At 39.9% G+C, this 23,540-nt stretch overlaps 1 pseudogene; it reads left to right on the top strand.

Annotated features, from left to right (window-relative positions):
• Positions 1 to 211: 211 nt before the first annotated feature.
• Positions 212 to 23,540, top strand: part of LOC111142680 — a 39,495-nt pseudogene continuing 16,166 nt past the window's right edge.

The raw sequence follows: 23,540 nt of genomic DNA, 5'->3' as shown, positions 1-23,540 counted from the left end.
CACCAGATCATCCTCCCACCAATATTCCTTCTCAGAAAACAGACTGAGATGTCATCAAAGAGGTAGACCCATATTGTCCTAAAAAGCACTGAAAAAAGAATTCCAAAGTCAAGGGCTACCTCCCATACAAACTCATCAATGCACCTCACAGTATGAGAGCATAATCAATTGCAGTTTTAAGCTCATCTTTCCTATTTAACAATCACACCCCATGCGGGTACAGCAGAATCCGATCCACTTGGATGTTCCTGAAATCTCTCCTCTTTCAAAACCCTTTCTCCCAATTCTAGGGTATCCTGAGGAGAAACCGAAGTTGGCATTTTCAGTATCTTGCCAAGAGCTAAATGCATTCAAAATCTATTACCGAACATCAAGAACAAACCACCTGTTTGTCATTTTCACCTTTTTGGAATTAAGGGGACTAGAAGACACCCGGAGACTCCACCACACTTATTTAAGCAAAGGACTGAAACTGGAGGCTGCCCCGAGCAACTTCCGGAAACAGTTCCAACAGTGCGATCCAGGAGACAATGCCACTTTGGTCCTGGAGACCAAATAACCCTGAAGGGTGAGTGGTGGGCATGGAAACACCGCAGCAGAGCAGGTCACAGTGACCAGACTGACTTCATGGAGTAATCACACGCAAAAGTCTCAACAATAACAATGTCCAGACCTTCCTTTTATTTAGTTTCCACCTCCAGGCATGGACAGATTAAGACTACGCCTCTAAGTGGATAAAGGCATATATAAAATAAAGTACATCCTGTGGACTTTAATCAGTGACTACAGGATATAAAAGGCGGGGCACCAAACCCACCGGAATTCTCCCACCTGGAGAAAAGGGTTACACCAATCCCGCACGTAACTGCGGCCGCCCCAGGTGTACCCAGGTCCACTAGCCTCCCTCTCCGCCCACCTCAGGCAGAGAGGGCGAGGGAGACCTGGCCCGCGCGCCCCAGCGCAGTTCCGGGGTTGGGGGCGGGGAGGGTGGGGGTCGAGCTAGTTAAACTGCCACATACTGGCTAGGTGTGCCCCAGCGCGGACTTGCTCCGCTCCCGCCCCAGGCTGGGCAGAACTTAGAGACTAGGACCAGGGACGAAAAGGGGGTGGAGTAAGGAAGCGCCCGCGGGGGTCTTGGCCGCAGCCGAGTCCCGGCACACACGACAGTTGTCAGCGGAGAACGGGGAGGCCGGGGACGCCCGCCCCGAGAGAAAACAAAAGCCAAACGCCCACCGCCTGGCGCCCAGTGGCCTGAGGCCGGCTTGGGACCTCCGGGAGTCCCACCCCGGCCCCTCTTCCCGCGGCCCTGGGCTGCGCCGGCGCCTCCGGCCCAGGTGGCCCCTGCGCCGGGAGCTGGACGGTGCGGGGCCACGCCACGCCCGTCCGAAGTGGGCGACAAGTGGGGCAGCCCCTCGCGCGGGGAGCCCGGCGCGCGCCCAGCGGCGGAAGAGAAAGAGAAAGAGCCGGCTCCGAGCGGAGGCGACTCCTAACCGCCACCGCCCCCTGGCCTGGCCTCGCCGCGGGCGACGCGCACGCCCCTCGGTCGGGCGCGGGGCCCGGGGCCATCCCTGGCGGTGGCGGCCGTGGGCGCTCACGCGGTCCCCCGACCACACGGCTCGGGCGGCGGCGTCCTCCTTACCCCAGCAGAGCCGGGCAGCCCGCAACGCCGACTCGGCGACAGACCGGCGGGGCGCGAGCCGGAGCGGCGAGGCTTGGCCGGCCCAGGCTGCGGCGCCTCTGGCCCCGCGGTGCCGGGCGGGAGGGGCGGGAGGGGCGCAAGGGTGCACGCGCCGGGTGGGGGCGCGGGAGCCTCCCCTGCCGGCCCCGCGCGCATGCTCCCGCCGCACCTGCCTCGCTCCGGGTTCCGCTCCCCCGGGAGCTCAGTGGACGCCGGGCGGCCGTTTGGGCTTTCACGTGGGAGGGAGGTGGCTGCGGCTTTCTCTTCACGTGCGTCTTTCTCTTATTTGCTCCCTGGGAAGTAGTCCCCCAAATCTTGGCTACTTCCTGCCTGGCCTCTCCCCGCTCGCGCAGTGGTGTCCCGGGGCGCTTATCCCTGCCTCATCCCAACTCTGAGGGTTCACCTTCCAAATGCTCTCTCTCGCCTCTGGATTCCTCTCCGTCCTTCTGCTCCTTCCGATTTTGCAACCTTGTCTCCGATGCCCCTTTCCCGCTCTCGACTTTGCTACACACCAGACGGCGGATACCATTTCAAAATAAAAGGATACTCTTTTCAGGTGGCGAGAACAAATATTGACTAGCCCTGTTCTAGCTGCTTGAGACTGAGTAGGAAGCAGGAACTAAAGAGTTCCTGCCCTCATGGAACTTCTAGTCTTAGTGATTAGCGTTAGGCTTTCACAAAACGTTGCTGCCGATTTGGAGAGAAATTTATTAAATCATCTATTTTGGCTTATATTGGCTTATATTTAACAGTAGCTGGCAATCGAAGACTATATTTTGTGACTTTTTTAACTAGGGTTTTTTTTAATTAATTATTTATTTATTTGACAGAGAGAGAATCACACGTAGGCAGAGAGGCAGGCAGAGAGAGGGCGGGGAACAGGCTCCCTGCTGAGCAGAGAGCCCAATGCGGGACTCGATCCCAGGACCCTGAGATCATGACCTGAGCTGAAGGCAGAGGCTTAACCCCCTGAGCCACCCAGGTGCCCCCATATTTTGTGACTTTTAAATGTAATTTTCTTTCATGAAGGTGTCTTGTATAAAAATTCTAATACGCAAATAATAGCCGTTAGGTACAATATATATATATTAGTTTGTTGAGTCCAGCAAGAAATGCGGTAATTTAACATGATTAACAATAATAATTTACAAAATGATATTTTGCTTTGTTGTTGACTACCATAAACGAACACCTGAAACTGTTTTGTTTTTCAGGCGAGACTGGTCCCTTGGTTACAAACATAATTTAGTGTTGTCACGGAAAAGAGAAATATAAAACCCTTTGCTAATACAGTTTTCGTTTTGGGAATCATGATTATAGAAATTTACAAGTACACACACACACAAACTGGGTTCTATGCTCTAATCAGTTGAAAAGATTTTGGGCAAAGAGAAAAAGGAAGCAGAGGGCATCGGTATAGAGAGAGCATTTAAAACAGCTGTTGAGGGCGCCTGGGTGGCTCGGTGGGTTAAGCCTCTGCCTTCAGCTCAGGTCATGGCCTCAGGGTCCTGGGATAAGCCTCTGCCTTCAGCTCAGGTCATGGCCTCAGGGTCCTAGGATTGAGGCCTGCATAGGGCTCTCTGCTAGGCAGGGGGCTTGCTTCCCCTCTCTCTCTGCCTGCCTCTCTGCCTACTTGTGATCTCTCTCTCTGTGTGTCAAATAAATAAATAAAATCTTAAAAAAAAAAACAGCTGTTGAAGTGGTGAACTTTTTTCATCCCATTTACCATGTTTATGCTAAAGACTTTATAGAGTTGTGATATATTTCTGTGACAACAGGCACACATCAGGAGACTATCTTGGCATACTTACTCACCTGACTGCATGAAATTAGAATGGAATCCAGAGGATGAATGAGAGTTCCCCCTCCCTCTGCTACCTTTGGGAGCACAGACAACAATTTTGGCAAAGGACAAGTGTTCTGATTACTGCAGTGTAACCATGGTGTCTCCCAACAGTGTATATCATTAAAGACGCTAAATCTTAGTGATATAAATGTCAAAATGATCCCAGCACGGAAAGAGTTAAAAGCACTTCTGGTTCCACCCGTACCTTAGACAAATCGATGTTAATATTACACAAAATCAAAGAAAGCTGGATTGAAATCCAAATAGAGTGAATTTATATCACCTTGTCTTCCTTTTTTTTTTTTGAGGAAACAGTTATTATGTTTATTGAATATATTTGGCTTGCTTTGATGAAAACGGAAACACTGTTTCCATGGGCAAGGTTTAAGTGAGAGGAAGAATGCGCCAATGAGACAGGTGACACAGGCAGAGAACTTCATCCTGGGTTACTTATATGTAAATCTATGGGTGCATGGTGCTGACAACCACATATGATTATATTCAAAGAAGCTGACATCTGTTTTAAACAATACTGTTATTCAAATTATATGGAAATATAAGCAGTGTAAGCATTAGTACACTTATTACAGAATTTTTGAAAAGCTGTTGTAGTAAACCCCTTTTATTTGAACAGCTGCCCATTAAAATGAAATAGCCACATTGTTGAGTATTGCAATGTTACCAACGGTCGGTTGTGAACAATGGGGTTTAGAACACTGATGGTTCCTAGGCATTTTTTTATTTATAACTCAGTTGAATCTAACAAACTAAGTGGCAAAGTTAACGTTGACCAGAGAGGTAAGAATGGCTTATTGTTAGATAGGAATCACTGGTGGCAGAAGAGCCCCTTTAGGCATGTCATAAGGACATAACAGAGTGAGTCATGGCAGTTCTAGAATGTTTACCTCATGGGTGAAAATGAAAACTCCTCCTTTACTGAGATAGTGATGGTCTTTATTTAAACAACACTCCATTTTAGGGGCGCCTGGGTGGCTCAGTGGGCTAAGCCTCTGCCTTCGGCTCAGGTCATGATCTCAGCATCCTGGGATCCAGCCCAGCATCAAGCCCCCAACTGAACCCTGCATTGGACTCTCTGCTCAGCAGGGAGCCTGCTTCCCCCCCTTACTTCCCCCCTCCCCCCCAGCTTCCCCCCTCCCCCCCAACCGCCTACCTCTCTGCCTACTTGTGATCTGTCAAATAAATAAATCTTTAAAAAAAAAAAAACCTCCATTTTAAAATTTGCTAAATTTATTTACTTTTTTCTAATTGGGGATTTATTTTATTTGTCAGTATTGTATACCTGTTATTTTTATATGTATATATGCTATTTTAAGTAGAATTAAATTACATTGCTTTATTATTTGATCAATAACGGTATTGCCCATTGACACAAAAGTGTTTTTAAAATTCATGATTGTTTCCTAGCATATACTTAGGACAATTTGGGAATTAAGCAGAGTAAATACCTTTATACACTTCTGTATAATTGAAGAGAGTTTATCTTAACAGCATTCTATGCTTACTCCACAAATTGTCCATTGCAGCTAAAATCATTTCACTGGTCGCCATTTATCATCAATAATTATTATCCTCAAGTTTATTTTCATGTTAATGCCATTGTTAATAATTTTACTCACACCACACCACATTTTCTCTGTTACAGCAATATTTTCCTAAGTAGACTGTCCAATTTTAAGCTTTCTTAATGAGTTGAGATATAGATAATTATACAGAGTTCTGCGTAAGTATAAATACTGGTTCAGACAGAAATGTAAATAATATTGAAGAATTAAAGCTAATTTCAGATGATACTAAAAAGCTTCATAAATAAAACAATATGGACATTATACAATTTTGAATTAAAAACTTAAAATTTATATAGAAATCTATTTTTACACTTGTGCTTTTTTTTGGTAGAACAGAGCTCTCATAAAATAGCATAAAAACCCCTTTTCCAGGTACACTCCCTTGAATTTTTAAAAATCCAACTTCTACACAATCTTTCTGATGATATTTAAAATCTATGTAAACTGAACAAGATAAGGATCCTTACATCAATAGGCAAACTTCAATTTCCACTACAACCATACTGAATGAACTAATAGGATTTGAAGAAAGGCCTGAAAACTGCAGAAGGCAAGCAAGGAATCCCTTTAATCGCATTTTCAAAGATATTGATGACACAACCATACCATCTCCAAGGTGAGAGATCTGGAAAAAGAAAAATGGAAAATTCAGAGTAGGCAATTCATACTTTCTTAAAAAGATATATGCCCCAAATAACAGTGGCTAGACATGCATTCTCTAAGAAATAACAGGTGGGATGATATGTAGAACACATGGCAGGTGTCGGGAAAGACGGTTCTTATTCCTGCCTCCGCCATTGATCAATCATGGAAGAAGCCACCTGGCTACAGAGGGTATGTCTCATGGCAGAGTACTTCCTTTCGAAATCACCAAGTTTAGGGTCTGGGTCTAGTTCTTAATATTGTAGGTCCAGGGGGCACCTGGGTGGCTCAGAGGGTTAAGCCTCTGCCTTCGGCTCAGGTCATGATCTCAGGGTCTTGGGATCGAGCCCCACATCGGGCTCCCTGCTCAGCAGGGAGCCTGCTTCCTCCTCTCTCTGCCTACCTCTCTGCCTACTTGTGATCTCTGTCTGTCAAATAAATAAAATCTTAAAAAAAAAATATATATTGTAGGTCCAGAAATCTGAGTCTCTTAATTCTCCCAGAAGTGACTGGGCTAAGGCGACCAGCTAAAAACAAGAATACCAATGAAACTGGCAGATATAAATGCCAAAAAGATGGATGTTTGGGGGTCAGCACACTCCCACCACCACCACATTCCCACCACCGTGGCGGTGGTGGGCATCCTATCTTGCCTACAAAGGGAGGCAAGTTAGTTAAAGCAATGCCCAATGGCCATGAAATCAAAACAAGGTAAGCCGGCTCTTCGTGGGTAGTGTCGACAAGTGACCGCTGTCTGATTGAACCATTCTCTTAAAGGGACGTCTCCAGCCAAGATGTCCAAAGTCTGTGTCAGCTGGATATGATGCTCTTCGTTGAGGTCCATTTTCCTTTTGCATTCCAATCCTTGGGATATTCCGGGTCACCTTGACTGGATTTGGGTGTTTAAAAAACTCCATCAGCAGCGCATTTACAAACCATCTTCTGTGACGGCTGGTACTGCAGAATAATTCGCTGATTTATTTTTTTCTTTTCAACCCTCTGCAAGGATGACTTTTTCTTAACTTTCTCTTGACCCAATCCCCAAAATCCAAAAGTATCAATGATCCCTTCCATACTAACTGTTTAAATAAAAGTGTGTTTGAATCATTTCCATTTTACATTTAGTTTCCCTATTTTATTAAAACTTTAACCAAAATTAAAAGGTCAGGGTTTTTGTTTAGTACATTATCTTAACATCAATGATTCCATGAAAAAATACAGAGTCCACTTTTTCTGGACTGACTATGCCTGTATTCTTTTTCATTATAATACCTCCAATACAAATTCTTCAATTCTTCAAGTATGAATCAACCTAAAACTACTAAAGTGACATTTGCTTGAAGAAATAAAAAGACTTTATCCATTCTCATAGGAAAAAAACGATGCATGTTTCTTTAGACTTTCAGTTACCAAGTGAATACCTTGAACTTAAATATCGTGTATTGTTTCTGGATTGAAGACAGTTGATTACTCTGTATTACTGAACTAGTAATATTACCCAGAAAATAAGGTTTTTATCTATCTATATCCCTGAATGGAACAAGGCTCACCAGTTTGGTCTAGTTGAGCCAACAACATAAAATATAAGAATAAGGAAGTTGTTGCTAAGTAATTTTAAGGCTTCTATTTCAGTACTAAACTTCTCAGCGATTCATGACATCCTTGAAACACCCCCCCCATTGACCTTCAGATACTTCCCTACTCCATCTAAACAGGAAAAAAAAAAACCTTCTTTGTGAGTGTGGTAGATTAATTAAATTAATGTCTTCAATTATAGATGGCCCAGGACTTTGGTTTGACTTGGGATTTTTCAACTTTACAATGGTATGCTAAAAGCCACACTTATCCAGTGGAAACTATACTTCAAATACTCCAGGCTGGTAATGTACTGGAAGATTCTCCTTAGTGATGCTGGTCAGCAGCTGTAGCTCACAGGCAGCCGTACCATCACAAGGGTAAACAACCAATATACAGAAAACCATTCTGTCCCCATACAACCACTGTTTTTCATTTTTAGTACAGTATTCAATTTAGTACAGTATTCAATACATTACATGAGATATTCAAAGCTTGATTATAAAGTAGACGTTGTGTTAGATGAGTTTACTCAACTGTAGGCTAACATTACGTGTTCTGAACACATGTAAGGTAGGCTAGGTTGAGCTGTGATGTTCAGTGGATTAGGTGTATTAAATGCATTTTCTACTTACAATATTTTCAATTGAGGATAGGTTTATCGGGATGTAACTCCATCCTAAATCGAGGAAAATCTGTAGTGGCCTACCTTTACCATCCCCCTTACAATGTAACTTTGTATTTGTTTCCATCATGAAGCAGCAACAATCCCCCACTGCTTGCATCAGGGAGGTCTTGTGACTTACTTAGGCCAATGGAATATGATGTAGTGACAGCGAGCCTGTTCCAAGCCTAGCCCTCAAAAACTCTGTGTGCCTTATTTCTGTCTTGCTCCTATGTGATCACCCTGAAATTAAGTGCTCCTGCTAGGGAATGGGACAGAGTCCAGTTGTTGCATTTCAGGCCCTAGATGTGTGAAAGAGCATATAATGCTCAGCCAACCCACCAGCTAACCACAATGCATGAATGAGTGATCCCAACAAGACCAGCTGATCCAAGATCAGCAGAGCCATCAGCCAACCTATACACTCATGAGAAATGATAAATAAATCTCTAAGTGTTGGGCTGTTTCTTTATGCAACAACAATCATGTGATACAAAGGGTTTATTTATTAAAGTATTAATGTAATTTTTTCCTTGTGGAGCAAATTCAGTAACTACCTAAGTGTTCTGTTCCCCTAAAATTGTTGATTTCAGGGACGAATGCAGCTGTTTGTGTTTTTGCACAAATGTGGGTCAGCGTATAAATCATCATCACTCTCCTTTAAATTTCTTCCTTGTTCAGCCATTCTGTCCTCCTTATTAATTCTCCCCCCTCAATTTACACAGAGGCTCAAGTGTTTCATCCTGAGGGATAGCAACCGAAGCCTTCCCTTGACTTTGTCTCCCTCATTGATAGCTCTACTTCCCTCTCCCCTTAGTAACCAAAGTCCTATAAAAATCTATGTATAATTCATACTTACACTTTAACTCCATCAAGCCTGAAGTCTACTCCAGAACTCTGCTGAAATGGTTCTCCTAAAGGTCATAAATGGCCCTATAATTTGTCCCAGTTCATGTCATCATCTGGTAAGTTTACCTGCTGGACTCCCCTGTACTTCTAACAACACTGAGCCTACTCACCTCCTTTGGCCTTGGTTAGAGACAAAACCCATGGAGGTCGCTTAGAAAAAAAGCAATTTTATCAGGCAGAATCAGAGGTATTTCTAGAATCAAAGTTGGGAAGAACAGCTTGACTCTCTGGGATCAGGTCCTTATCACTCCAGGTGATACTCTGGTCTCTCGAGTCTCTGGTCTCTCAAGTCTCTCCTGCTCTCTGGACATGCGGTGTCTTTCTCCGTCTCAGCAGATACCCAACCACCCCAGGCCCAACTTCATATCACTTCCAGTTCAAGCACCTGACAGAATGATCCCCTTTGCTGGATGCTAGTTCCTCCTTCCTGGGAGGGAAAGATTAATTGGCCCAGATTGACTCAAGTGTCTACTCTTAACTTCTAAGTGGGCAGCATACATATTCAGAAGGTTATAGATGCCCACACCTGATGTGTTGTTGTAAGGGATAGGCAGATGCCCCAAGTGCTGTCCCCTCTCAGAAGCTTCAAAAACCCTTCATGACTATCCTTGGCCCATATTTCCAAGTCCAGATGTTACTCGAAAGGCTTCAAGGTCACCAAGCTTTACCCCACATAGCACAACCAGCTCCATCTCCCACTCTCTTGCTGAAGACAAGATACTCCCTGTTCTCAGAATGGCTGCAAGTTTTGTCAAGTTGCCCAGAAGCCTTATCCGGGAGCCCTCTTCTATCAAGGCTTTTCTGAATATTAAAATACGATGTACCTTTGAGGATTCAACACTTAATGAAATCTCTCCCATGAGTCATTTATCAACTGTATTACCTTACTTTTTTTTTTTCTCCTACATACCTATAGCATTTTGTTTATACGTCTATATTGCATTTATATTATTTTGGTTTTAACTGTAATTACTTATTAGTTTACATATAGAGAACTATGGTTTTCTGAAGAAGAGAAACCATCTCTCTTTTAACTTAGTGTTTATGTTTTTAATTATCTGTGGGATTTTACTTTTACTTTTTGTCCTTTTCGACAAATTTTTTTTTTTAGAAAATGTAGGAGGTAATGCAATTAACACCCATGCATCCACCAATTAGAAAGACTATCAGTTCACACTTTATACTTGATGTGTTTCAAGAAGTAAGACATAATATTTAAAGTTAAATTCTTTTCTCATCTCTTCCTTCCTCTCTTGCTGTCTGTTTTTGCAGAGACAACAACTGTTAGGATGAATTTGGTGCATCCTTTACTATAAGCCTCTATCCTTCTGATTTTTTAATTTTCTTTGAAAGAAATCCTTCCTTACTCTGAGTTATAAAAGATGATATTATTTCTCGAATACTTTTTAATCGCCGTGTATTAGTTAGGGCCTCAAGTACTTATGAACTTGTAGGGGATACAAGGCAGCCTTATTTTGCTCCTAACTCTAATAAGGATGCTTCTAAAGTTACCGTGTTTACTGTAGTCTCCTGCAGAGATCCTTTTTCAGGTTAAAGAAGTTCCAATATCTCTTGCTACTAAGTGTTTTTGTTTGTTTTTGTTTATATGAACAAGTTTGGATATTGTCAGATGCCCATTCAATTTCTAATGTGATGGTCACTGTTTTTCCCTTTTGTAATGACTTCTTTCATATATTTGATTCCTTTATTTCTTGGGGGGCGGGAATCTTAGCCATGCTTATTTCAAAGTTATTTTGATGTTGTTTTCCTGTTTGTACCTTAATGCCTGTAAATTCCTCTTCCTATTTTGGTTTGTTGCCTGCTTTTCTCAGTGTCAGTTATCGTTGGAGTCTTCGAGTAGAGATGTGTTTTCTCCCCTTCTTCTCTCCACTGCCCTCCATTTTCTGCCTCCACCTGGTCCTCACCTTCTTGTCCAGGTTCAGGGCTTGTCCTGGCAGTGCTAGACTTCCAGCCTATGGTGATACTGAGGGTCTAGTTGGGGAGAAATTTGGCCTAGGTCCTAAACTTTCCTCTCTCTGGCTGCACTGCCAGAAGCCTGCAGAAGTATCTGCTTTCTGGCTCCTTTACGGAGCCAGGTGAGAGTACCTGACCCCAGTTTTAGATACTGAGTCTTGCTCCAGTCCTCCATCTGGCATGAAATGCTTTTTTGAGAGGAATGGACCTGCATTTGTCTCTGATAGTTTAGCCCCTGCAGTCCACTGTGTGTCTCTGTGTTTGTATGTTTCTAAACCATGGGAATGAATGCCTTGTCATTTTATTTGTTTCAGTGGCTTTGTTTGGATCAGGATAGGGAGTTCAGAGAGGAACTCAGTAACTTCTCCACGTTTCCATGTCTAATTTAACTTTATATCCCTCTCAGGACCTTGCACAGTTCTTTGCACATTATATGCTCAAAAAGTTTCTGGAAAAAAAAAACCACTGCACCCTGTTCCAGGGCAAGCTGGGTGAGTGCTCATCAGAAACGAGCTGTGGAGGAAATTCATTCATCAATACAGGCTTGACCTAGATGACATTTTTTTTTTTTTAAGATTTTATTTATTTATTTGACAGAGAGAAATCACAAGTAGGCAGAGAGGCAGGCAGAGAGAGAGGAGGAAGCAGACTCCCTGCTGAGCAGAAAGCCCGATGTGGGGCTTGAACCCAGGACCTGGGATCATGACCTGAGCCCAAGGCAGCGGCTTAACCTACTGAGCCACCCAGGCGCCCGACCTAGATGAAATTTATTAAGCATTTCTGTGTTGGAGATTCCAAGATTTCACACCTGTTTACATGAATAGAGTGGCTCTGAAGATAGGCACATTCAAACAATTACCAGAAGAGATGATTACCAACTGCTCGATATATACCTGAGGATGGTATGGGAGGTGCTACGGCTAAAATTTAACCCCAAGGGCCTATGTGATATTTTGTATATGTTTTCAATATTCTGCTTCAGATTTTTCTTTTTCTGCCTATCTTCACAATCATTGTTATGGTGAAATGTAACATGTAACATGTAACGTGTGAAATGCAAGCAACTAGCCTGTTTGTCTGGGCTTATAGTCTACTCTTTAATCCCTGTTATTTCCTAAGCTAACGCCCACCTCCCTTCCACCTCTTAGTTCCTTTTCCTTTAGTTCTTGCTCTATTTAGTGCCAACTCTTTGGACTCTGGCATATGGAATGACTCGGGTGCTATTAAGTAGAGCTTTGGATATGCAACTTGATAAACCTCCATCTTCCAAAAAAAAAAAAAAAATCCATACAATTGCTCTTTTTAACTCTTACCTTGGGTCCCAACTCAGCACATAGGTGTGACACCCTGGTTTCTGTCCTAAGTTCCAATGCACAGGCTTGTTCTCTGTTCTCATCTTTCTTCCAAAGGCTCTAATTAAACCTGGAAATGGACCACCACCACAATAAATGAACAGCAAACATGAATCAAAAGGTGGGACACCTACTTTATCACAAACAGTCTTAAGAACCAAACTGAATTTTCCATGGATATAAGTACCAATAAGCCAGAGTACCACATGTCAATTGTGTACATTGAATCCCTCATTGTTTACTCAGCATATTAGTGAAGGTCTTTCACTGTACTTATGTTTTACAATACTTATGCCATATTCTAATACTATTTTCAAAACTTTTGTCCAATAATCTTCTTTATAGAGGCTTTGGTCAACACTTATCCAGGTGCTTCTTTGAAGCAGCCAATTTGAAGTAGCTAATTATGCAAATTCAGTTGTCACACTGTCAATGCCCCTTTAATGTTTTATTTCTAAGTATTTCACAAGTCTTAATATCATCTCTCACCACATTGAGTTATTAGCATCATTCTTCTTAGTTTATAAATGGAAAAATTATTATTATTTCTATGGTCTTCAGTTTTATTCTACAGTGTTGTTAATTAGTTTTCACTGATTTCTGACAATACAATACAACCTTGAGAACATCCTACCTTAAAGAACCAGATCCCTGATAGTAAAACATTTAGTTGCATTTATTTTGTAGATCCACAAATAAAAATATTATGAAGCAAAAGTTAATACTATTATTTTTCACCAACTGTAAGTCTAGTGCTTGGAAAACAATTTATTAAACGATTTACAAACTTTTTTCTAGTAATAGGTATAAACATCCTTTATCTTGGAAAAGATTTAGTGGTTTCATTTTCTTTCTGAAATTAAAAAAAAAGTGTAAATGCAAAAATAATCTATGAGCAAAGCAAACATCAACTCTTCTCCCACCTTTGACTTTGATGCTATCATTCAAATCCTCCCACTCAGAGTATACCTTTGAGTCCTGCTTCACCAACCAGGGTTTGCACCCTCCCCAGGTGTGGGCAACCATGTGCTGGAAATACACAAACCCATGGGCATCTTCCTGGAACATTGGTCTTCCTCTAGCTTTGGCAGGAGGTAGAATCAAATTATGTAGCTGATGACTTAAAACATTATTTTTTTTAAAGATTTTATTTATTTATTTGACAGAGATCACGAGTAGGCAGAGAGGCAGGCAGAGAGAAGGGGGGAAGCAGGCTCCCTGCTGAGCAGAGAGCCCAATGCGGGGCTCCATCCCAGGACCCTGAGATCATGACCTGAGCTGAAGGCAGAGGCTTTAACCCATTGAGTCACCCAGGTGCCCCATTGAAACATTATTTTTATACTAAAATAACATGGATCTATCATAGAGTAGAGGCAAAAGTACGTGGATTTTTAAGATAAAACAGAAGACTTCAAAAATAATTTTGTCCTTCTAGAAAAATTATTTCACATCTTCTCTATCCCAGAGAGCTAATTTTAATTTTCTAGTATTATCTTTCTGTTAGAATTTTATCTCCTCCATAATGTCATTCACACATTCATTTGTTTAAAAAAAAAAAAAGATTTTTAGCCGTGGGACAAAGCTACAGTGTTTGGGGGGTTATTTGTACCTTTAACTGATACATACATCGATCCAAGTGGAAGATTAACCCTAGCAATGGCACAGAATGACATATAGAAATGTACATGAAATACAGGGTTGTAGCTCATGGTGACATGATTGTTATAAATGACTCTCGTCTGTATTATATCTGTGGATTTAACACCTTACTGTGCAGCAGCTATATCCTTTACAAAATAAGAAACTAATCAATGACCATTGCCATGGTAAACTTTTAACATGGCTCAGACTGGACATATCTATTAAGAAAAATGTTCTTCCCTAGTATATCATGCGGTCCCCTGCCTAGAGGATGAACAATATCAAAAGAGAAAAGGATGGGTATTTTCTAATCATACCACAGCATCATCTGTATGTCTGTTTATACACAAAATCATTACGCTTATGATAGAGTCCCTGTGGTCTTGTTTCATTAATGAATACACGTCAAACAGACAACTTTAAAGGAAAGAATAATAATCCAATAAACCCAACGTAATGTATTTATTCCTTTCCAAATTCTCTTCTTGTCTTTGCCAACTATTGCTGTTTTTTCTTCATAGTGGAAATCATGAATTCAGGAAATGGTGTGCTTTGCTCTTTCAAATTAATTTTAATTTATATTTCCATGTGTCAGCATGGTTTTCACAGTTGACATGTTTATAACTCTGCTTTATAAAATTAATTTTATTTCATATTTTCATGCATCAGCATGAGCCACACAGTTGACATTTTTATAGCTCTGCAGTGATCTTCCATTGTAATATGACCTATTTTGCTTAGCCATCTCCTATTCTTAGACATCTGGGTTTTCCCTATTAAATTTTTGTTTTTGCAATCATAAATAGCATCACTATAAATATTCTTAATGAAATTGTTTTTTAATCTATTTATTTTCCTAGAGAGTTCCAAAGAGTAGGATTATTGTGCCAAATGACATCAAATAGTTTCTTAGTTTATTTTTTCCAGAAAAATCTATAGCCATTGAAAATGTGATCAGAAATATTTAAAATTTATGGCATTCTCAGATCCAACAGATGCAAAAATTGACACTTTATAATTTTTATTTATTCGGTAATATGTATAAAATGGTTTCTTAATGTTGCCAAAATTTATATTTATTAACAAATGATAGAGATATGGATTGATCAGTGTGATGATTTATTTGTAGTTTCCTATTATTGAATGCTCATTTCCTTTAAACAATCATCAACTAGAATTTGAGTGTTAGGCATTATAAATTTGTCTCAATTACTTCCATACCTTAGAAAGCAAGCTTCCCCCCCACAAAAAAAGCATCACATGTATCAAGCACACAGAAATGCATAAAAAATATATTAAATATACCCTGAAAACACCACATGGGGGAGAAATGAAATATAATTGATGTAGCTAAAGCCTCCAGTGTAACCTTCCTCAACTCAGGACCCTTCCCACCCCTGTTAGAATTAACCATCATTCCAAAGGTAGTGTTTATTATAATCATGTGCCTTTTTATACTGTTCCTCCATACATATGTAGACATAAAACATACAGGTTATGTTTTTCATGTTTTAAAACTTTATTTAAGTGGTATTTTCTGTGCGTATCATACTTTAATTTTACTATTTTTTACTATTAAAAAGCTGTTTAAATTTCATTCACTTCAAAACATATATATCTAGTGTATTTATTTTAGCGGTTATATATTATTCCAAATATCTTTTTCTGATTGAATAATGTCAGTTTCTAATTTTTCGAGATTACAAGCTGGTTTATAACTCAATGAAAATTCTCTTGTATCTCTTTTGCTGCTCATTTAATGTATGTACATATATTTATACACACACTATGTATATACATAGAGTTGAAGTATACACACACACACATACACACACACACTAAAAAGTAACATGATTGAATTCTTATTACCCAATTACTCTGCAAAATGTTACATTTTCCACCAATTTATAAATTTTACATTTCCCTGATGACAGATGAAGTTGAACATCTTTCTGATTTCTTCCTCTGTCATTTGCTTATTCACATACTTTGATCATTTTTCTGTTGAATTATTTTGTCATTTTTCTTTAAGATCTTTATGTTTTGGATACAAATCCTTTGTGGTTTATGTACATTTCACATATTTTATACTAATCTATGACTTAGACTTTCAGTATATAGTGTTTTTTCCTGCATGAAAGTTTTCTTTTTAAAATAGTTACCTTTCGGGGCACCTGGGTGGCATAGTGGGTTAAAGCATCTGCCAGGATCCTGGGATTGAGCCCCACATCGGGCTCTCTGCTTGGCAGGGAGCCTGCTTCCTCCTCTCTCTCTGCCTACTTCTCTGTCTACTTGTGATCTCTGTCAAATAAATAAATAAAATCTTTTAAAAAATAAAATAAAATGTTACCTTTTCCCATCTTTTCTTAAGTATATTTTGTGTTTTTTTATTCTCTAAGAAACTTGAGGTCATGAAGATATTGTTCCATGTTTCAATTTTCACACTTAGATGTTGAATCCACCTAAGGATTGATTTTTGTTCATGGTGTATATAGTAGAGAGCAATTTTTTCTTCCATAAAAAAATCGATCAGATCTCCTTGTACCATTTATTGAACACTTCCTTTCTCCACTAATTTGTTATTTCTGTCATTTATCTGACTTCTATATATATGGTTGGGCTTTAGGCCTCTTTCTTCTCATTCATTGGTGTATTAGTCTCTCCCCAAACTTTATCTTTATGAAAGTCTGATGTTTGATAGAAATATCCTCCACTTCTTTGCTCTTCCTCAAAAGTTTGATGTCAATTCTTGGCCCTTTGCTCTTGCATGTATATGTTTATTTATTCTACATATAAAAGATATGTCTTTTAATTAGTCTATCAATTTCCAGGAAAAAAAATAGTATTTATTTTATGCTTCAGTTTGAGATGAATGGCCACTCTCAAAACTGAGTTCTTACAGTGTCTTGGGAACACTGGGGATAGCACATACCCATTCCTGAAACCAGTGATTGGCATGGCTCCGTTCCTGGCTGCTGGGCCTTCTGTCCTCCTACCTGCTTAGACCTACAGTTTGCTAAAATTGACAGATTAAGGTGGTGGGTTTCAACCCTTTTTTAACTCCTTTCAGTATGTAGGAGCCCCTCCTAAATCAGCTCTCATTCCTGCCCCCGCCAAACCCCCGTGAAAACTCTAGGGCCCCTCTCTCCCCATCTCAGTAACTGGACTCCATAGTGACCACCTCCTTGTTCCAGACATGGAACAAATATTGTGGTTATCTCTATCCTTGTTCACTGCTCTGAGCCGCTTCTAAAATTCTGTTTTACTTGTTTACCAACCTGGATTTTCTTTCAGTTATATATTTTTATTTTTTACTCATTTTGTTGCCAAGCATTTGAAGCTGAGGGAGTACTTCAAAGTATGAAGTTAATGTACCATTACGGTGAGGAATAAAATTTTTGTTTTAATTGGGATGTGAAAGTATCAATGTACTTATTTTGCTACATTTAACTTCATAACTGAACTTATCAGACGTTTCTTCATCTTTGATGTTAAGCTCTGTTTTCTAATAGTCACATGGTTATACCCATCTCAGAACCAGAATGAACAAACAACTGGATTTTTGACTATTTCACTGAAGATTTCTTTGTATTTTTGAGTGTGTATGTGTGCACGCATTTCAATACAGAGAAAGTTCTAGTGTGGGTGTGACCTTGGGCAAGTTATTTTATTTCTCTGTACTTCAGTTTCCTTTTCTATATAATATATATTATAAACTGTCTACTTCATAAGCTAGGGTGACTCAGTCAATTAAGCATCTGCCTTTTACTCAGGTCATGATCTCAGGGTCCTGGGATCGAGCACTGCAATGGGCTCCCCGCTCTGTGGGGAGTCTGCTTCTTCCTCCCCCTCTCCCCCTTGCCCTCTCTCTCTCTTTCTGTCAAATATAAAAAATGTCTACTTCATAGGGTAATTGAGTTAATGTATTTAATGAATTACTTTTACTTGTTTCTTTTTTTTTTTGTGGTGAGACATATATTTTATTTACAGAAAAACTGGAAACAGACCAAATATTTGTTTCTGATGGAAACTGCAGTATACCTAGTAAATAAAAAGCAATATTTATGAAAAATATTGTTTATTTGAATATTGCTCATGAAAAGCAGAGAATTAAGAAAAATACTTAAGAGATAGTAAACAAAGAAGGCAAGAGGAAAATTATTCATACATATGATTGTACACTTATTGTATATAATCAGTTATACACCCTATGCATAGAAAATAAAAGACCAGAAAGAAATAACTCAGAATATTGAGAGTGGTTATATTTGATGAAGAAAGCTGCAGGTTATCGTTTTCTCCATTCTACCTTTCTGTCTTTCCAAATTTTCTTTGATAAGATGATTTCTGTGAGAGCAAACATGAAATTATATTTATTTATTTTTTAAATTTTTTTAATTTTATTTTTTATAAACATATAATATATTTTTATCCCCAGGGGTACAGGTCTGTGAATCGCCAGGTTTACACACTTCACAGCACTCATCATAGCACATACCCTCCCCAATGTCCATAACCCCACCCCCCTCTCCGAACCCTCCTCCCCCCATCAACCCTCAGTTTGTTTTGTGAGATTAAGAGTCACTTATGGTTTGTCTCCCTCCCAATCCCATCTTGTTTCATTTACTCTTCTCCTACCCTCTTAACCCCCCATGTTGCATCTCCTCTCCCTCATATCAGGGAGATCATATGATAGTTGTCTTTCTCCGACTGACTTATTTCGCTAAGCATGATACCCTCTAGTTCCATCCACGTCGTCGCAAATGGCAAGATTTCATTTCTTTTGATGGCTGCATAGTATTCCATTGTGTATATATACCACTTCTTCTTTATCCATTCGTCTGTTGATGGACATCTAGGTTCTTTCCATAGTTTGGCTATTCTAGACATGGCTGCTATAAACATTCGGGTGCACGTGCCCCTTCGGATCACTACGTTTGTGTCTTTAGGGTAAATACCCAGCAGTGCAATTGCTGGGTCATACGGTAGTTCTATTTTCAACATTTTGAGGAACCTCCATGCTGTTTTCCAGAGTGGTTGCACCAGCTTGCATTCTCACCAACAGTGTAGGAGGGTTCCCCTTTCTCCACATCCTCGCCAGCATCTGTCATTTCCTGACTTGTTCATTTTAGCCATTCTGACTGGTGCGAGGTGATATCTCATTGTGGTTTTGATTTGTATTTCCCTGATGCCGAGTGATATGGAGCACTTTTTCATGTGACTGTTGGCCATCTGGATGTCTTCTTTGCAGAAATGTCTGTTCATGTCCTCTGCCCATTTCTTGATTGGATTATATGTTCTTTGGGTGTTGAGTTTGCTAAGTTCTTTATAGATTTTGGACACTAGCCCTTTATCTGATATGTCATTTGCAAATATCTTCTCCCATTCTGTCAGTTGTCTTTTGGTTTTTGTTAACTGTTTCCTTTGCTGTGCAAAAGCTTTTGATCTTGATAAAATCCCAATAGTTCATTTTTGCCCTTCTTTCCCTTGCCTTTGGCGATGTTCCTAGGAAGATGTTGCTGCAGCCGAGGTCGAAGAGGTTGCTGCCTGTGTTCTCCTCAAAGATTTTGATGGATTCCTTTCTCACATTGAGGTCCTTCATCCATTTTGAGTCTATTTTTGTGTGTGGTGTAAGGAAATGATCCAATTTCATTTTTCTGCATGTGGCTGTCCAATTTCCCCAAAACCACTTATTGAAGAGGCTGTCTTTTTTCCATTGGACATTCTTTCCTGCTTTGTCAAAGATTAGTTGGCCATAGAGTTGAGGGTCTATTTCTGGGCTCTCTATTCTGTTCCATTGATCTATGTGTCTGTTTTTGTGCCAGTACCATGCTGTCTTGATGATGACAGCTTTATAATAGAGCTTGAAGTCCGGATTTGTGATGCCACCAACTTTGGCTTTCTTTTTCAATATTGCTTTGGCTATTCAAGGTCTTTTCTGGTTCCATATAAATTTAAGGATTATTTGTTCCATTTCTTTGAAAAAAAATGGATGTTACTTTGATAGGAATTGCATTAAATGTGTAGATTGCTTTAGGTAGCATAGACATTTTCAGAATATTTATTCTTCCAACCCAGGAGCATGGAACATTTTTCCATTTCTTTGTGTCTTCCTCAATTTCTTTCATGAGTACTTTATAGTTTTCTGTGTATAGATTCTTAGTCTCTTTGGTTAGGTTTATTCCTAGGTATCTTATAGTTTTGGGGGCAATTGTAAATGGGATTGACTCCTTAATTTCTCTTTCTTCTGTCTTGCTGTTGGTGTAGAGAAATGCAACTGATTTCTGTGCATTGATTTTATATCCTGACACTTTACTGAATTCCTGTACAAGTTCTAGCAGTTTTGTAGTGGAGTCTTTTGGGTTTTCCACATATAGTATCATATTATCTGCGAAGAGGGATAGTTTGACTTCTTTGCCGATTTGGATGCCTTTAATTTCCTTTTGTTGTCTGATTGCTGAGGCTAGGACTTTTAGTACTATGTTGAATAGCAGTGGTGATAACGGACATCCCTGCCGTGTTCCTGACCTTAGCGGAAAAGTTTTCAGTTTTTCTCCATTGAGAATGATATTTGCGGTGGGTTTTTCATAGATGGCTTTGATAATATTGAGGTATGTACCCTCTATCCCTACACTTTGAAGAGTTTTGATCAGGAAGGGATGCTGTACTTTGTCAAATGCTTTTTCAGCATCTATGGAGAGTATCATATGGTTCTTGTTCTTTCTTTTATTAATGTGTTGTATCACATTGATTGATTTGCGGATGTTGAACCAACCTTGCAGCCCCGGAATAAATCCCACTTGGTCGTGGTAAATAATCCTTTTAATGTACTGTTGAATCCTATTGGCTAGTATTTTGGTGAGAATTTTTGCATCTGTGTTCATCAAGGATATTGGTCTGTAGTTCTCTTTTTTGATGGGATCCTTGTCTGGTTTTGGGATCAAGGTGATGCTGGCCTCATAAAATGAGTTTGGAAGTTTTCCTTCCGTTTCTATTTTTTGGAACAGTTTCAGGAGAATAGGAATTAGTTCTTCTTTAAATGTTTGGTAGAATTCCCCCGGGAAGCCGTCTGGCCCTGGGCTTTTGTTTGTTTGGAGATTTTTGATGACTGTTTCAAATCTCCTTACTGGTTATGGGTCTGTTCAGGCTTTCTCTTTCTTCCTGGCTCAGTTGTGGTAGTTTATATGTCTCCAGGAATGCATCCATTTCTTCCAGATTGTCAAATTTGTTGGCGTAGAGTTGCTCATAGTATGTTCTAATAATTGTCTGTATTTCTTTGGTGTTAGTTGTGATCTCGCCTGTTTCACTCATGATTTTATTTATTTGGGTCCTTTCTCTTTTCTTTTTGATAAGTCTGGCCAGGGGTTTATCGATCTTATTAATTCTTTCAAAGAACCAGCTCCTAGTTTCGTTGATTTGTTCTATTGTTTTTTTTTTTTGTTTCTATTTCATTGATTTCTGCTCTGATCTTTATGATTTCTCTTCTACTGCTGGGTTTAGGCTTTCTTTCTTGTTCCTTCTCCAGCTCTTTTAGGTGTAGGGTTAGGTTGTGTACCTGAGACCTTTCTTGTTTCTTGAGAAAGGCTTGTACCGCTATATATTTTCCTCTCAGGACTGCCTTTGTTGTGTCCCACAGATTTTGAACCGTTGTGTTTTCATTATCATTTGTTTCCATGAATTTTTTCAATTCTTCTTTAATTTCCTGGTTGACCCATTCATTCTTTAGAAGGGTGCTGTTTAGTCTCCATGTATTTGGGTTCTTTCCAAATTTCCTCTTGTGATTGAGTTCTAGCTTCAGAGCATTGTGGTCTGAAAATATGCAGGGAATGATCCCAATCTTTTGATACCAGTTGAGACCTGATTTAGGACCGAGGATGTGATCTATTCTGGAGAATGTTCCATGTGCACTAGAGAAGAATGTGTATTCTGTTGCTTTGGGATGAAACGTTCTGAATATATCTGTGATGTCCATCTGGTCCAGTGTGTCATTTAAGGCCTTTATTTCCTTGTTGATCTTTTGCTTGGATGATCTGTCCATTTCAGTGAGGGGAGTGTTAAAGTCCCCTACTATTATTGTATTATTGTCGATGTGTTTCTTTGATTTTGTTAGTAATTGGTTTATATAGTTGGCTGCTCCCACGTTAGGGGCATAGATATTTAAAATTGTTAGATCCTCTTGTTGGACAGATCCTTTGAGTATGATATAGTGTCCTTCCTCATCTCTTATTATAGTCTTTGGCTTAAAATCTAATTGATCTGATATAAGGATTGCCACTCCTGCTTTTTTCTGATGTCCATTAGCATGGTAAATTCTTTTCCACCCCCTCACTTTAAATCTGGAGGTGTCTTCGGGTTTAAGATGGGTTTCTTGTAGGCAACATATAGATGGGTTTTGTTTTTTTATCCATTCTGACACCCTGTGTCTTTTGATTGGGGCATTTAGCCCATTAACATTCAGGGTAAGTATTGAGAGATATGAATTTAGTGCCATTGTATTGCCTGTAAGGTGACTGTTATTGTATATTGTTTCTGTTTCTTTCTGATCTACTACTTTTAGGGTCTGTCTTTGCTTAGAGGACCCCTTTCAATATTTCCTGTAGAGCTGGTTTGGTATTTGCAAATTCTTTCAGTTTTTGTTTGTCCTGGAAGCTTTTAATCTCTCCTATTTTCAATGATAGCCTAGCTGGATATAGTATTCTTGGCTGCATGTTTTTCTCGTTTAGTACTCTGAATATATCATGCCAGCTCTTTCTGGCCTGCCAGGTCTCTATGGATAAGTCTGCTGCCAATCTAATATTTTTACCATTGTATGTTACAGACTTCTTTTCCCGGGCTCCTTTCAGGATCTTCTCTTTGTTACTAAGACTTGTAAATTTTACTATTAGGTGACAGGGTGTGGACCTATTCTTATTGATTTTGAGGGGGGTTCTCTGAACCTCCTGGATTTTGATGCTTGTTCCCTTTGCCATATTGGGGAAATTCTCTCCAATAATTCTCTCCAATATACCTTCTGCTCCCCTCTCTGTTTCCTCTTCTTCTGGAATCCCAATTATTCTAATGTTGTTTCGTCTTATGGTGTCACTTATCTCTCGAATTCTCCCCTCGTGGTCCAGTAGCTGTTTGTCCCTCTTTTGCTCAGCTTCTTTATTCTCTGTCATTTGGTCTTCTATATCACTAATTCTTTCTTCTGCCTCATTTATCCTAGCAGTGAGAGCCTCCATTTTTGATTGCACCTCATTAATAGCTTTTTTGATTTCAACTTGGTTAGATTTTAGTTCTTTTATTTCTCCAGAAAGGGCTTTTATATCTCCCGAGAGGGTTTCTCTAATATCTTCCATGCCTTTTTCGAGCCCGGCTAGAACCTTGAGAATCGTCATTCTGAACTCTAGATCTGACATTTTACCAATGTCTGTATTGATTAGGTCCCTAGCATTTGGTACTGCCTCTTGTTCTTTTTTTTGTGGTGAATTTTTCTGCCTTGTCATTTTGTCCAGATAAGAGTATATGAAGGAGCAAGTAAAATACTAAAAGGGTGGCAACAACCCCAGGAAAATATGCTTTAGCCAAATCAGAAGAGATCCCAAATCGTGAGGGGGGAGAAAGGGGATAAAAAGAGGTTCAGAAAGAAAAAAAAAAAAAGAAAGAAACAATTAAAAAAAGAAAACCAACAAAG

The sequence above is a fragment of the Enhydra lutris genome, unplaced genomic scaffold (genome assembly GCF_002288905.1).
Source record: "Enhydra lutris kenyoni isolate GAN:26980312 unplaced genomic scaffold, ASM228890v2 scaffoldscaffold8, whole genome shotgun sequence".
NCBI lineage: Eukaryota > Metazoa > Chordata > Mammalia > Carnivora > Mustelidae > Enhydra > Enhydra lutris.
Note: the sequence above shows the minus strand (reverse complement) of the source record. Positions and strands in the feature narration are given on the sequence as shown.